This window comes from Tympanuchus pallidicinctus, unplaced genomic scaffold, assembly GCF_026119805.1.
Source record: "Tympanuchus pallidicinctus isolate F22 unplaced genomic scaffold, pur_lepc_1.0 scaffold1, whole genome shotgun sequence".
Lineage (NCBI taxonomy): Eukaryota > Metazoa > Chordata > Aves > Galliformes > Phasianidae > Tympanuchus > Tympanuchus pallidicinctus.
Window position 1 is genome coordinate 47408301 of NW_026294618.1, and position 13633 is coordinate 47421933.

Genomic DNA, 13633 nt, shown 5'->3' on the forward strand with positions numbered 1-13633 from the left:
GATCCTTTTTGCTCAGAGCAAGGCAGATACAATCCTAATACTTCTCTTGAACTACACACATACTTTATATAAATCAACCAAGCACTCTGAAATTACAGCTAGGATACCCAGCTTGATGGCTGCAGTAGGTTAGTATGAAAAGCCAGAACATGCTACTAATTGTGTATGCTTTCCAATACACCATGCCACAAACAGGAAGACCAGCACTTACATGTATCAAAATCCCTTATCCCCAGCTTGGATTCTCCTCCCTCTTTGGGACAAGACTTTTGACTCAGCGCACTTGCATCACAACACAAAATATTGAAGGAATAAAGGCACACTCCTCGTCTCAGAGAAAAATGCTTTATATTCCACAAAATAATAAACAGTTCCTTAACTGATACTGGGTTCTTACATACACATCCGACTCCTAAAGCAGCCAAGGCCACTAAGGAGGTGAAAATATTTGCTGAAGCCTTCAATAACAGTCCCACCATCAATTCTCTCATTTTAAAGAGAAAGCTTATACCACATTATCTCTCACCTCTACCCAGCTGCCTGTTTCCGCAGCAGTTACAGAATGTGGCCACCTTTAAGACTTCCACAGAATTGTCAGATTTGGTTGAAACAGACCAACAGCTTGAGAGCTACCTGTAGGGCGCTGAACGCCAAAAAGAATACACACAGCTTGATCATATTAGAAAGAACAAGATGAGTAACACTACCAGCTTTGCTACTTGATGCACAATGTTGCTAAAAACGTGAGACACCGCTACAAGCAAGACCAAACCCCTTTTCCTCCCTGCACTTCATCTTTAAAATTCTGCATTCCAGAGAAACATAGCTGTTCTCTGCCTTGACACTGCTCAAGAAGTGGGACACAGCAAAAAAGACTGAATGACTGAATACTATGCAATCCATTTAAAATTGAAGGAATCGTGGTTCTCTAGCCAAACAGCTGTCGCAGCAGTGGAGACAGTGATATGCAACACCAAGTTCCTAAAACTGCCATGTGCCCACATGCAGCCAATCTGCCTGCATCAGGCACAGAGGACATTACGATACAGAACAACCTCTTTGACAGTGGAGATCTATGCTTTCTATGCTTTAAGATATGTTGATTTCTATGAGTAGGAATGTCACATCTGCAAGAGAATGGCAAGAGCTGAAACCCAACCTGTATGCTTACTCAAATACATTCTGTAACAAGATTACAGTAGCATTCAATATAGAGTTTTTGGTCTAAAATATAGATAATGCAATCTAGATACCAGCTTCAAACTAGAATTAAGGCTAATAATAATTAGAAGTATATGCCTTCCTTTTCCTATTTTTACTGGTGTAATGAGTTACTCATACATAGAAAAAATTTGTTTTGCTTTCTTCTACTCTAAATTTAAACTCCCAAATTAGATCTAAATTTGTCTTCTGCAATTCTGATTCTGAACTCTACAAGCAGCCTCAGTCTTGAAATATAACACATACATCCATCAATAGCAGTTGGATGTATCTGACAATTTGTTTTGAAGTGAAACCTAGCAATTTTGCTTTCAAGTTGCCCTAATCGGTCTTCCCATTAACTCTCACTGAAACATATGAGAAAATTCACACATTTTCTTAGAGCATATTGCTTCAGTCTGCCTTGACTGCAGGCTCAGCTGGAAAGAACTGGTCTGCATTCTAAAACACCTCCTCATAGTACAAAAAACACAAAATTCAGAAATGCCATCAAAATGAAAGATAAAAGATAAAAGATAAAAATTCAAAAGCACAGAAAAGCTTAGAAGATGCAATTACTCCTGCAGACATAGCAATAAGTTTACAGAGTCACTGAATGGCTTAGATAGGAAGTGACATCTGGATGCCATCTGTTGTAACGCTTGCTCAAGCAGGACACCTAGACAGGGTGCGCAAGAGGCTGTCCAGACAAGTTCTGAAGATGTCCAAGAAGGAGACTCCACAGCCTCTCTGGGCAACATGTGCCAGTGTTGGATAACTCATGTAGCAAGAAAAGTTTATTAAAAAAAAAAAAAAAAAGTTCCTTCTCACCAAATCCTGCCAAAGACAACTTTAAGCAAAAAAGATTTTTCCCTCTCATGTGATAGAGCTGTAGAATATCCTGACCTGCAAGGATCATCGTTTCAAATTCTTGGCTCCACACATGATGATCCAAAATTCAAACCACATTTTGGAAAGCGTTGCCCAAGAATAAGCAAAAGGAGTTATGAATGAACTACTGCTCTCTTCTCAACATGGTTCAGCTTTTGCTGCATCAAGCCAGTCTTTATTTGAAGACTGTAAATGCATTCAAACACAGTTTGTATACATCAAGAATCAGCTTTTCAATGCTTAAGATTGTTCTCATCAAGGAAAACTTGAAGAGATGGGAGACAAAATAAAGCTACTGTTTTTCCTCTGAACATAAAGATTAAAAATCAAAACTTGCTTCTCAATCATATCAATACCTTTTTGTGCCTACCACAAAGCATCCAAGGCCACCCATCCAATTGGCACTGCATTTTAACCTTTGATACAATAGATCCTAAATCACAGTAATAAGAATATTTTAGAAATTTGTTCTACTAGATCTCTACCACACAGTAGCAGAAGATGGAATCAAAAGTAAATAACATTTCCATATGGCTTTCCTACTACCCTCTGTTATACCTCTCAGTTATCTTATTTCTGTATCTAGCATTGAAAAATAATGCAAGAGAATCAATTCTGGTTTTCCAAAAAACCTAAATCACAGAAATTTCACTTATTTGGGAACAAGCATGGCACAGACTTTCTTCTAGAAAAGTAGAAAAAAAAAAAACAACAACAACCTCCCAACTTAATGGACTCCTCCTCTTTATTTACATTTTCCTATACTTTTTTTTTTTTTTGCTTTACAACATCACTAGTTCCATCTACATTTACCAGACTTAGCAGACAATCTCTGAAGCCACTTCTCAGGTCAGATTGATAACACAATCAGTCAGCTGCTTCAGATCCTGATCAGTTGCCCCAGTGGTCAGTCATAAAGCAAGAGAGGCAGAAAAGGTTTACTGAAAACTTTCCCTGCTGCAAAATGAAATTGACACTTCATGAGTACCCATCTGTAAGATATACTTCTATATCTAACTAAACTGTTAGATATAGAAGTATATCTTATTTCTCCCAACATATCACCAAACAATCAGCTAGTAATCAAAACCCAAAATGCTTATTATGCATATGTTGGTGGGATGCACGTGTATCTAATATCACTGGAAACAGAAACTTTCCTTGTGTGAAAGAGTTTGAAATTTGATATTTTATCCAGGCTATAATTAGAAAACCCTGACCATGGAGAATAATGCCACTATTAGAAACAGATGACGTTCTCTTCCTTTTTACTCCACTCCCTACCCCCTACACACTGACATAAACTGCTCCAATCCAGGAAAATAAACTAAAATATTATTAATTGAGCAGAAGGCAGATGGGGGCAGCCAAACCACTATTGTACATATTTACTTGCATCTGACAGAGCTTCAGCGTAAAAAAGTTCTTAAGTTTGTTACAGGACGTTTGCCAAATTATTCCCTGTGGTGTAACTTAACTGCACGTACTCCAGCAGCAAGCCAGAGCAATTCCAGTGTCCAGCATACAACACTGATGTAGCACAAATTTTCTGTACGACAAAAGCATATGGCTGCCTCCTGGAAATCTTTTCCTCAACAGCTGCTTTCACTGCTTTCAATAATGAGAACATCTAAAATCTCTTGGAAGTTGGTAAAAAAAAAAACCACACACAAAGAAACCACAAAACATACAACACACAAACACTGTGAGATGACATGCCATGCAAAGCAAGGTTTATGCTACACCTATGTTCCCACTACCTACCCACCTAAATACTGGGCTAGCCTGGCTGCAGCACAATCAGCTGAACATACTGCAAGATCTCAACCTGGATCACACACTGGAAGCAAGAGGGTGCCTTTCCAGGCAGCAGCAGCCAATCACAGGAATGGGCTGGTTTGTTTGCTTTTGTTTGAGGTTTTTTTTTCCCCTGCACAGAAATCCTTGCCATTCCCCTCTTAGTATGAGTATATACTATGAGTGGCGTTAACTTGAAATAAGAACCGAATGAATGGAGGAAGTCTCTGAAAATAAATCTCTTTCAAAGAATAAATAAACACAAGGATGTGCCACATAAAGCTGTGTCAGAAATGGAAGCTCTGCAGACTAGAGAGAACTGTTCTGGCAATTAACAAATTCTGAATGAGAGAGTGGGGCCTGAAATTCTCATACATAAACAAATCATGTTTAGGAACTAAAGTGCTGGGCATGAACAACAAGCAGAAAGAAAAAAACAACAGAAAAAAAAAACTTGCTGGAGATAAAATATTTAACATATTAATTGCATTAATCAGTACTAAAATAATACTGATTTAAAATACCAGTATGTAAAATACTAAAACACTTACTGTCAGAAAGCCAAGTTGCCTGTGTCACATTTATGCCTGCAGAGCAAGACCAGGTGAGTAGTGTTCAGAAGAAAATTCACTTTCTGGTATTGGAAAAAAAATAGCAAGTTCACTGGCTTCCAGCACCACCAGATACTGCAGTGGCCCAACGCTTCTCTTTCACAGAAACATATAGCAAACTCAGAGCTAATTCTTCTACACTGAACCAATTAATAGGATTTTTTTTTTTTTTTTTTGTAGGATTTTTTGTAATCTGTCATGTACTACAAGTTGCACCTAAGAACTTGGTACTTCTATAACCCTTCTGGCAAACTTACTACCTCTTTGTCACACAACACAGAAGGTAAAATAGCAGAAATCCCACTTAGTGCATGAAGTGGGGTTAACACTCAACTTTCCAATAATCTGAAATCAGAGTGGGGGATACAAGTACATTCTGAAGTTTGGTTAATGATGCTTAGCATAGTAACTGATTTGCACTGAGCAAACAAAAAAGTTACACCTTGTCATTGAGCAGAATAAAGTTATTTACTCATAGTGAAAATCTTTTATTCACATTTCCCTATTTTCATACACAGGAGAGTCCTCCTATCAGCGTATCACAGAAGTTGCCTACCCTCATTCAGATTTCCCTACCTCTCCTCAGGACACATTACTGACAAGAAACCAGATCTATAAAATCTACTTTACTTTCTATTTTAAGAATGCAAGCAGTTAGAGTAATTAGGGTACTGAAATACTTTCTGAAGTCCAGTCTTTAACAAACAGGGCAAAACAGATCCTCTTTATCTGTAAAAAGGCTGTCCCAAACTTGACAAGTCCTCCATGTACACCAAATCATATTTCCATCACACCTGAGATGTAGTCTTAGCAAAAATCTCATTAACAAAGCCATTACGATTCTATGACCAAGGACAAGCAATTAAATGGTATAATGGGCCACACATAAAGACAACATTCATAGGATCTTATTTGAGTAACACTAATCAAGTCTCTATTTACAGTGGTCATTTCAAGAGCCAAAACTCCTAATTTCATTACTTGAGTTAGATGACAAGGGAAGCAATGTACTTCTCACAGACTTGCACATGTATAAACAAACCAGAGACAGCACCAAAACAAAGCACAAGATGGAGATAATGTCATTTTCAAACAAACAAACAAAAAAGCAAATATATCATTAGTTTAAAAACCATTGAGCAAAGAGACATGCCTGATAAAAAGTGTTCATTTTCTCTTATGTTCCATTAGAGTAAGACTTCAGGTTAAAGTTCCCAATTAAGTTAAGAGACAATTGGTTGAATAATCTGTCATCCAAACTATTCATTAAAAAAAAAAAAAAAACCCCAAAAAAACCCACAACCAACCGCACACATTCCCTTGAAATACAGAGTAAAATGATTCCCCTCCTCCTTACTGCTCCTGGCACTAAGAACTACCACATCTCAAGTAACAAAAACGTTTCCACAAATAAAACTTAACAAAAATTTCAAATGCTTTGTTATTAGCAGCAGTTGACTTCAGAGACTGTACCAACCCAGTGCAACAGAAAGAAATTACAAGGGAAAACAAATGCGGACGTAACAACAAAGAAGGCCAACAGACATGAGTCTATGAGTCACACAGTAAAGATCCTAGGATCTAATGTAGTAAAACTTAGGTTTTAACAAATGTTGAGGTGTATGCAGGCAGGGAAAGAGACCAGAAGAAAACCCTTAAGCCCTCAAAACATCCCCCATGCACCAAGCACACCCAGGCTACTTAAGGGATCTGAGTATAAATGATATTTTAAGACTCTATACAAAATAGTTCTGCCTACTGACATTTCTGTCAAGGGACAATTTGCCTAGCAATATCTAGGCTAATAATAATCAGCTATGGAGTCCACAACTTCAGGAGAAAGACATTTTCAAAGAATCTTCTTAAATCAGATCTGAGTCAAAAAATCCCACTCACATGAAGCTCATGTATGGAAAATGATTTAACATATGAATGTAAAGAAGAGAAATGCTGTACAGAGGTAGGATGCTGCCACTCTACAACAAGGGCAGGTATCAGACTTGTGAACAAGGACAGCCTTACCAAAGTGCCACATTCTTCATAAAGCTGCAGTTGAAGCATGTTAGATTATTCAGCAGAGAGAAATAATTACAGCAGTCAATTACTGCAAGACTGTTTTCCTTACTGTACTCAATTATTTTGTCATTGTTAGAGATGTGAAAATGTGGATCCATTAGAAGCCTATGAAAAAAATTGGCTAATATGATACTACATGGGAGGCTTTCTTTGTTTTGTTGTTACTGAAACACACAGAGCATCTCATTAGAGATGGTGAAGAAAATAGAAGGTAAACCCATTTCGGGCACTGGAAATGAGGCATAAATAACTATCATGGTACCAACGTTGCAACAGTAATCCAAAATGAAAACCGGGCTTCTGAATCAGGTTTATCTGCTAAATTCATCTACAAAGGTTAGCCTAACCTACATAAAGTATTTCTAAATTACAAACCTGAACACGTTTGAATAGAAGTGGGTCTTGAAAGAACCACCTTTCTCCTAAGACAGCATAAACTTTATAAGTTTTGCCATCTTATTTAAAAGAATAACACCCCCAGTCCAATATAACCAAGATTCCTAAAGACGCAACATAAACAAGAAGGCTCTGAACCCTTTGAACAACCTACCTTCCCAGCAGTACCTGCCTCCCACCATGAAAAGACACATGTACCTCTTTAAAGGCCTGTCAACTTTTAGCATTCAGCATCTATGCTATTTACTGCAGCACACGCACAGTTCAGAGCTGGGCTACAGGATAGTGCTGTGAGAGTACACGTAACAAACAACTGGCAATCACAAAATTGTATGTATGTATATATATATATATAAAATAAAAGATAGCATCTAAAATGTAGATGCTCAACGTAAGGGAAAAGAAATGGAACAGAAGAGGAAAATCCTATCTCATAGCATTATCTAATCCTTCTTTTCCAGCAATCCAAAGCTATTTTTAAGCACCAGTTACGTAACAAAGTAGAACGATTTCTAGATTAACAGGTTCTATTTTTTCCCTCCCAGATAAGAGGATAAAACAATATTTCAGAACAGCAGTCACGCAATCAAGCAACTTCATTTTGCTGAAATGAAAGAATAAGTGGAAACTTCTGCCACAGGGTGTTCTTTTTTTTTTTCTTTTTTTTTTTTTTCCACTTGAAGTACAGATGCTAACTTGCATTTGCCTTATATGAGGGTTGCCTAGCCTACAGCTTCCAATTCCATTTTCTTCAATGACAAGCAGTGAAGATACACTGAAATCAAATATGCCCCTAGGAACATTCATTAAAAGCAATGGTTAAAGGGAAAAAAATTATGCTACAGATGACAAGATACCTATCCTTTATTTCTAAATCATCTAGATATTCAAGCTACAAATACTATCCACCTCAACAGCTACCAGATAATCCCTCTGCTGGAGTTACTTCAACTCCACGTGGAAAAAACTGTCCAAAATATGGAGTAACCAAGCCCACCTGAAAAAATCCACCGCTTTCCTCCAGGGAGATAAAAACCCTAAATATTTTCATCCTCTGTAAGTGAACATCATCAATGGGAACATACCTATCCCTCCACTTTCCTATACCAACAGAGGCAGAAGTTGTACTTTCTCAATTCTAAAGGAAACTTACGAATACTACTGCAGCTCTAACATTCCAGGTCCCACCTCCAACACCAGCACACTCATGTGAGCTAATCTGATCCCTTCCAACACCAGAACTACCTCACCTTAGACATGAAGAGAAAGCGAAGTGCACGTGTGATGAAAAGGGACTCAAGGGACCAGAGCTGACTCGGAGCGTTCCCCCAAGCACTTTAATTCCATGCAGATATAACTGTTATTCTTGACCAAGGAGTTTATTGATCCTTTCCATTCTATATGTAAGTACAGCCATAAACAGTCTACAGCTTACTGTCAACTAACTTCAAAAGGTTAATTCCTACTTTCAATTCCCAAGGAGACCGGACTTCTTGGCTACATTTGAGATTATTCATTACTGTAGATTTAACTCCTGTCCTTATGGTCTTTAGCGTAAAAATACTACATTCAAGTTGGCTCGTGCCCCATTTGCTCACCACTAAGAAATGAACCCTTTGTCTCAATTCAAGCCACCAAGAACAGCTCCTTCCAACAGCAACAGCTGTTGGAGCAGCAGCTTTCAGGCATGCAGGAGACAGACCTTCATCTGAAGCCTCTCTCAACCTTGTATACACTGCCATTTCCTCTGCTGACTTCTTTCTGCAGCAGTGCGGCTGCAGGCCCTGCATGGCAGGAAGACAAGGCATTGCACACAGCTTGCAGCTTCAGCAGCACTTTGTGACTAGGTGCCTCAGCACACCATCTCCCTTCCTGCCTGCCACAGGCACAGATCAGGCCAGGCAGCTGAATGCAGACAACCTGCCACTGCTACATGCCACTCAGAAGTGGTGAACACACCACATGCCATTTACTTCAGAGAATTTGGGTATGCTTGTACCAAACATTTCCGAGACAGAAGTCATCCCTATTAATCCCAAGATTCTACTGCTGCTTCAAAAACAACAAAACTTGCTGGGAAGATCTCTCACTTTCAGATGCTGGTCCCTGCATAGTAACAGAACAATGTATTACTATAACTTGTATTCAGCTAGAACTGGGCTACTGAGAACACTGCACTGTTTCACAATAAATCAGACGATGTCATCAGTCGGTCACCATCTGAAACCCAGTTCAGATCACGCAGGAGTAACCTTAAGTTACACTTGATCATTATTCTATAATCTAAAGGCACTTTTGGTGCTTTAAGAAGTAAGTATTATTGTCTCCATTTCTCATATGGAGAACAGGAAGTGGAGTACTAAAATAGTTAGTCTGATGTCACTCAGTAAACCTGACTTGTTTTTACCCACTGTTACCTACAACAAGCAGCACTGGTAGCCAGGAATTCTCAGCATTATTTTACAGCAACCAAAAATTTAGTATTACGAAGACAAGTTGACTCCCCCACTACTAACAGAATGTTTTCTGAAGACAACAGTGGCAAGCCAAAGATATATTAAAAAAAAAAGTCACAAAAAAACACCCCATAAAGCTGATTACCACATAATAAACAGATGCGGAAAAATCTGTTTTCTTGTATCTTTTCTTCTGGCCTTCACCATTTTAACTCTTTCTTCAAATACTTTTGAATTTCTGACACACCTGTGTCTGGCACTGAGACTGACAACAACTGAATACTGTTCAATTTCTAATGCTTCATTTCTCTGCAGCATGAAGTAAAAAAATAACAGTTCACATTTCTCTGATGCCCACTAACAACCTTCTTCCAAGCCCTCCATCTTCTCCACACACACTCTGAGGACTTGGTTTTGATTTCCTTAGAGGACAGCTGATATTTTGCACAAATGTGAATAATACACCGATAAAATTAGCTGTGTTAATTCTAAAACTATATTTAGAACTAAATCTTGCACTCTTAGGAGAATTTATGCACTGTAAAAAACAAGCCTCAGTCCAGAGAGGGACTATACTTGCTTTCATGTCCACCAAAGCTGCTACAAAATACAGTTTCAGAGAAGAAAACCACTGCCATCTGAATACTATTTCCCAGAATCTTTCCATGATACAGGAATATATGCATATCTTAAGGATTATCAGCATTTTCACCTGCTAGTAGACTGCACACAAAGCAAAGATGGCTATATAATCAGGTTTACACACTGTCCCTCTGAACCTGTAAGTCACTTTTTTTGGAAACATTCTGAAAATTGTAAGCCATTTGTGTCCTTACAAAAGATCTGATTTCAGCTATGAAGCATGCCTCAATAAACAGATACCAAATTAGGAAAGAATTGTATTAATGTCCTGTACAGTCTTTTACCTTGGCTTTTCCTGGACAAAATATTAACTTCTGCAACACACACACACACACACACACACACACACACACACACATAAATTAACAGCAGTTTATTCTTTCCCCATTCTTTCACTGGCAATTCACTTAAAAGAACGTTTTTTTATCTTGAAAGATATCTGACATCTTATGTACATGTCAGGCACCATTCGGTCCTCCAAATCCATATTCCCTGGTACGTAACTCAGCACACACTGCAAATGACAAACAGTCTCACATTACAACACCTGATCCCCTGCAAAGAACAGCACTGTAACCATCATTTCCACAGTCAGTCAAGATGAAAAAAAATGCTAAAGCATTCAAAACAGAGAAAAGACAATTCTCTTCTCCTCAGAAAAGTTCTGAGGTTTGCTCCATCATTCAAAGAAGAAAATTAAAAAAAAAAAATAAAATCAGATTGGTACTTCAATGTCTACTGGGATGGATTACCTGAATGCTGGTTCAACATCAACATCCCTGCCTAACGTACATCACCAGCATTACTAAAGATAGGTTTCAATTTAAACACGAGAACTGCAGACTTGCTATAAGTGCTACTGTAAGACTTGTGAGTACTAAATTCTTTGAATTCTTTAATACTTTGAAATGCAGCATTAAAACACGAGGGGTTCACTGTTTATGAACTAACAAGCTTGAACAACAGCAATCAAAACTAAGCTTTTATTTAGAAGATTTGATGATAACTTCTCTCTGCAGACCACGAAAATTAGAAGACAGTGTTTGCCCATCCATTTTGTTTTCCAGTGTGCACAGCTGTGAGTACAGAGACAGAGGTGGAGACCAGAGAATGTTTCAATTGCTGCCTTTGATAATGGAAAGAATTTAGTGTTTATAAGTTTATTTCCAGTTGTTGGCTCATACACTGGGGTATTTATAGTTCTCATCACTGTGGTATCCAAGCACATTAGCAGAGTGCTCTGACCCATGCAAAACAATGTAAGACTGCTTCTCCTTTACTCTCCAACCTACTAGGAAACACCTTAATTTTGGTATTATGATCATAGCATGGTCAAAAATGAAAACCAGAACTCTTAAAAAGCTAGACTCAATTTCAGATTTGCTCTTTTAAATATAATAAATAAACGCAGGCAGTAAAGTACATCATAAAAACTAGTGTGGGATAAAACAGCTTACCAGGATCTGCTCTCTATTTCAGAGTCAGCTCCATAACCACTAGTTCACAGACTCTGAATTATCTACTTACAACAACTATTCCAAAATATATATGTAATTCTCCCTAATAATGTTAGTTATTAAAGTTTTCTTTCACTCCAGAGTAACACGAGAGAGCCATTTTGCGCAATGCAGTATGTATGTTTTCCAGTGTTACTTAATAGTACCAGTAAATCCCTAACATAGCAAATTGTAATGGCATTTAGCCCACATCCAAGCTACCACGATGAAATCTGAAACTCTGCAAAGGGTAGCAATTTTAGAAGCCACATACAGATCTTCCCATCATCACTCAAGTGGTGGAAGGCTATTAATGCACTTTAGCTTTAAAGAGGTCAACACAAATGATTTTAGAGAAATCAAAACTAGCATGCTTCACATTCCATAAAATACTTGTAAGATAAATAAATAAATAAATCAACCACAGCTCAATTCCCTTTCAAGTCTTGTAGGCGAGCAATTGTAGGCAGATCAGGCCCAATTACATACTGAAATATTAGAACACTGGAAACAGCATAACCGTATTGGTAATAAAATTGTAAATGCTGAATGCAGGAATGGCTTCTTAACAAAAAGCAGGAAGTAATTTTTATACTGCGTTTCTGTACTGCGGTTTAAAGATTTTAATTTATATTCTCATTTATTGTAGGCTATAGAGATATGTGATGTTATGAAAAAAACGTACAGTATCTTTGTTATATACATAAAGGCACACAAACTCTCCTTGCCTATATTCATAAATGTATCTATACAAGGGCATACAGAAAAGAAATGAAGTAACTTAACCAGCCTAAAATTCAGCCAGTTTCAGAGGAAAAAAAAATAATCCATAATTCTCTAAGTCTCTCAGTTCTCTAAACCTGAAGCACAGAACTCAACCATATTTGTTAGACTCTTTATCAAGTCCTACAGTTACACCACAGGCGACGAGAATAATAACCACTCATTTAAGAAAATGGCTAAATAACATTTTTCAACTTTTACAGTAAATGAAGGCTACACTATTCCCATGGGCATATGAAATTCTCAGAAGACTCCATAAACAAGAACTCTTGCCAGAAAGTCACATTTTATTATTTTGCTAGACAATGCTACCTTCCAGAATTAAGTATATGTTCATTTATATCCCTAGAATTCCTTCCTACTCTGACTTTCCATTTCAATCAAAAAATTTCAGAAGTACCATTTAAGAGCTTGTGGGTTTTTTGCATTCTTCAGCTCTCTCCAAGATAACCCATCCTGATTTCCACTGAAAAATTAGAGATTCTGCCCTTCTACTCTGTGCTGATGGGGGCCTCACCTGAAGGTACTGCATCCACACTGGAGTCCTCAGGACAGGAGAGACACAGACCTATTGGAGTGCATCCCGAGAAGGGCCACAAAATGATCTGCGGAGTGGAACACCCCTTCTATGAGGACAGGCTGAGAGAGCCTGGGACTGTTTGGCCAGGAGAAGAGAAGGCTCTCAGGTGACCTGACAGCAGCCTTTCAGTATCTAAAGGGGAGCTACAGGAAAGAAGGGGACAAACTCTTTAGGCAGGTCTGCGATGACTGAACAAAGGGAAATGGTTTCAAGCTTCAAAAGGGTAGATTTAGTTTGGATATAAGGAAAAAGTCTTACAGTAAGTGTGGTGAGGCACTAGAAAAGGTTGCCCAGAAATGTGGTTGATGCCCCATCCCTGGAGATTTTCAAGTCAAGGGTGGGTGAGGCCCTGGGCAACCTGATCTTGCTGTGCATGTCCCTCTTTTTTGCAGGGGTGTTGGACTAGATGACCTTTAAAGGTTCCTTCCTTTATCCGTAGAATACTACGGATTCTACAAGTCTATGAAAAGCAACATGAGAAGTTACAGCAAAGACTATAAAGCCAGAAGTCTGGCCAGAATCAATCTTCACATTTTTTCTTTAATAAATGACCACTGAACAAATGGCAAAGTAGAAACTGGAGCAGTTCTGTCACTTGTGAACTCCAAGTACAGCTTGCCCAGCTGAGTACCCTATACAATCATTTACTGTAGACCAACACAGCATCAAAGAGTAAGGCAGTCTGACTCTAAAGTGAAGATGAGA

At 38.2% G+C, this 13633-nt stretch overlaps 1 protein-coding gene across 3 annotated transcripts in view; it reads right to left on the reverse strand.

The window, feature by feature from the left end:
* Nucleotides 1-13633, reverse strand: part of CEP85L (centrosomal protein 85 like) — a 141933-nt gene that overhangs the window by 71812 nt on the left and 56488 nt on the right. The gene's annotated exons all lie outside the window — the stretch shown is intronic.